Genomic DNA, 3932 nt, shown 5'->3' on the forward strand with positions numbered 1-3932 from the left:
GGGGTGTCTGAGTCTTTGGGGCCCAGGGATAGAAGGTTGCAACTGGGATCTGAATGTGCTCAGAGGTGGGGCTCTGTGGAAGTGACTGGATCCTGGGGGCGCAATGAAATCTGTAACTTGGTCTGTCAGGGAGTTGATAGCTAATTGCCACGTTGGGAGGTGAAGCCTGACTCACAGCCACTGTAAGGGACCTGGAGGAGTGTATCTTCCTTGTGCTCTCTAATTTCTACTTGCCAGGCCCCTCTGCCCTGTCTTAAAGCCCACCAGACAAAATACGCCTCTCCTTCCCACTGTGTCAGGTCTTTTGTCCCAGCAATGATAAAATCACTAATATGAGGGCCGGGGAGATGGCTCAGTAGAATAAGCACTTGCCTGGCAAGCACAAGGGCCTTAGTTCAATCCCTGGTTACACACACACACACACACACACACACACACACACACACACAAATCACTGATACAAAGGAATGACCTATAGTTCCTTCTTTTCTCTCTTTGTGAGTACTGGGAACCCAGGACCTCACACTTGCCAGGCAGGCACTTGTGTCACTGAGCTATATCCCCAGCCTGAAATGACCTACAACTTCTCTCTCTCTCTCTCTCTCTCTCTCTCTCTCTCTCTCTCTCTCTCTCTCTCTCTCTCTCTCTCTCTCTCTCTCTCTCTGTCTGTCTGTCTCTCTCTGTCTCTGTCTCTCTGTCTGTCTGTCTGTATTTGGTACAGGGTCTCGCTATGCAACTTGGACTCAGTGATCCTCCTGTTTCAGCCTCCCCAGCGCTGGGATTGTGGACGTGCACCACCACACCTGGACTCAGTGGCCAGCTCAGTACACCCAGAGGATGCAGTACATGGGATAGAACCTTGGGTCCCTGCACCTGCCTAAGCAAGGGCTTAGTCTGCTAAGCTATCTCACCAGCCCTAATGACCTATAACTTAATAAATATAATGAACACTGGGGAGGATGGCACAGCAAGGAAGATAATTCTACTTTTGAGAATTAAATAATGACAAGAAAGCATCCTGACTTTTGCCATTGGTATAAAACCCTGGAAATGTTCTCTCAGAAGTTCATTATAAACAAATTAGACACACATGCTGTTGGAGGCATGCATATATGAAAAAAATAGCTAGAAATTTACTTTTTCCTAGCTAAACCGTAAGTAAATTCAGTATAAGCCTGTATACCCAATACTATTTAAGCAGATACTATTTGTTACTGTATTATTGTACAGCTGAATTCCATTGTTACCATATGCCATCATTTATGTACTCACAGTTTTATTTATTTATTTTTTGGGGGCTGGAGAGATGGCTCAGTGGAATAAGCGCTTCCCTGGCAAGCGCAAGGAACTGAGTTCAATCCCTGGTTCTGTCAAAAAAATAAATAAATAAAAAATAACGATATTTATTTTTTGGTGGGACTGGAGATTGAACTCAGACCCTTATGCTTGCCAGGGCAGCGCTCATTCCACTGAGCCATCTCCCCAGCCCCTCACTGTTTTATTTATTTTTTTATGTGTGTGTGTGTGTGTGTGTGTGTGTATGTGGCCAGCTCAGCCCACCAGGGGGCGGGGCCAGCCGGCATGTGGTGCTGGGGGACCGAACCGTGGTCCCTGTGCTCTGCCAAGCTTGTTCCAAGTAGGTGCTTTAGACCACTGAGCCATCTCTCCAGCCCCACTGTTTTATTTTGAAACAAAGTTTTGCAATGTACCTCATGCTGTATGAAACTGCTATAAAGCCTAGACCAGCCTGAGCCTGCCTGTTCCTGCCTGAGACTGCCCGTGTGAGTCAGCATGGCTGGCTCCTTCTGAGCTTTATAGATAATGTTGCTGTAAAGCAGTGGTAAAACCCTATGGTGCATGGGCCATGGTGGGCTGTTCTTGTCTTTGTTTTTCATTTTCTGAGACGAGACAGGGTTTCTCAGTGTGCCACCATGCCCAGTTTGTCTGTTACCACTAAAAGCACTGGCAGGTTTGTCATCATGCTGTGAGCTTTTATGTGTGTGTTTTCTTTCACTGTGGTTCTCTAAAGCAGAGTATGTAGTATGCAAGATGCCCACCACTATGTAGATGCCCAAATATTGCTCTCTAAAGCAGTTATTATAATGTACACTCCCAAGGCCAAAGCTTGGAGACCTAGCACTCCAGGCACAGGCCTTTGAGGGAGCTGAGCCTCTTAGGTGGTTTTCCATTGCTGTGACAATATGTCAAAGAAAAACAACTCGAAAGATTTATTGCAGCTGTACAGGCCTGGAATTTCAGCACTCAGTAGGCTCAGGCAAAAGGATACCATGGCTTTGAGGCCTGTTTGAGACAAAAAACACGTTCAAGGCCAGCCTGAACTGACCTACACAGTGAGTCTCTGTCTCAAAAATTTATTTTGGCTTACAGTTTCAGAGCCACAGTCAGCTGTATCCACTGCTTGTAGGCCTTTGGTGAGGAGGAGACATCATGGCAGATGGGCGTGGCGGAGCTCAGATGTGCGTCTTGTGGCAGCTACAAAGGACAGAGTGGGGGGGAGAGAGAGACAGAGAGAGAGAGAGAAATGGGTGAATGAGCATGACAGAAAATGAGAATGAGTGAAAGGACCCAGAAACTATGGTCCCCAAGGTGACACCTCCACACCCCATACCCTTCAACTAGGCCACACCTCCTGAATTCCATGACCTCCCAATAATACCATCAATTTTTTTTTGTCTTTTTGAATGGGGTCTGAGTATGCAGTTCAGGCTGGCCTGCAACTCACAGTGATCCCCCTGCCTCAGCCATGTAAGCACTGGGATTACAAGCAATGACATCAAATTCTGCATCCATCAGTGGATTCCACCACTGAAGTAACACCTTTCGTAATCTAATTACCGTCCTCACAGGGTCTCACGGTGTAGTTCAATATGTGATCATATGGATGGAAGTACAGTATAAACAGTAGTGGGGCTGGGGAGATGGCTCAGTAGAATAAGCACTTGCCTGGCAAGCACAAGGGCCTGAGTTCAATCCCTTGTTCCACCAAAAATAAATAAATAAATAAACAGTAGTATGCAGGGAAGTCAAGATAGGGAAGGAATATCAAACAATTTGGGAGTATCAGGGAGCACCCATTCCTTTCTTTTTTAATGAGGATTTTTATTTATTTATTTTTTTTTACTGAGGATTAAACTCAGGACCCTGTACTTGAGAGGTAAATGCTTATTCTTTTTTTTTTTTTTTTGCAAATGCTTATTCTACTGAGCTATCACCAACCCCCTCTGCTTCCTTAATTTGAATATTAGCTTTATGTACTATAAAGCAAGACTAAATGTTTTGTACTTTTTCCTATATGTAGATGAGAAAAATCATTTTGCTCTATTTTTTATTTATCTTATTTTTTGGCAGAACCGGGGGTTGAACTTAGATCCTTGCGTTTGCCAGTCAAGTGCTTATCCTACTGAGCCATACCCTCGGCCCCTTTGCTTTATTTTTTATTTTTATTTTTGTTGTTGTTGTTTTTGTTTGTTTGGCGGAACTGGGGATTGAACTCAGGTACTTGCGCTTGCCAGGGAAGCAAGTGCTTATTCCACTGACCCATCTCCCCAGCCCTTTTTATTTTTTAAACAGGACATCATTATGTATCCGGGGTTAGCCTCCACAAGAGATGCTCCTGCCTCAGCCTCCAATGTGCTAAATTTCAGGGGTATGCCACTCATTCTGACCCACGGGATTTTTTTTTTAACGTATTTGGTACAGGGTCTCATTAGTAGCTTGGACTCTGCAATTTAGGCCTCCCCAGTGCTGTGATTATAGGCGTGCACCACCATGCCCAGTCTTACAGGATTTGTTTTTCTTTTCTTTTTATTTATTTATTTATTTATTTTGCAGGACTGGGGATTGAACTCAGACACTTGTACTTGCCAGGGAAGCACTTATTCCACTGAGCCATCTCCCCTGCCCTGTTTTTC

Source organism: Octodon degus, unplaced genomic scaffold, assembly GCF_000260255.1.
Source record: "Octodon degus isolate 3935 unplaced genomic scaffold, OctDeg1.0 scaffold00002, whole genome shotgun sequence".
Lineage (NCBI taxonomy): Eukaryota > Metazoa > Chordata > Mammalia > Rodentia > Octodontidae > Octodon > Octodon degus.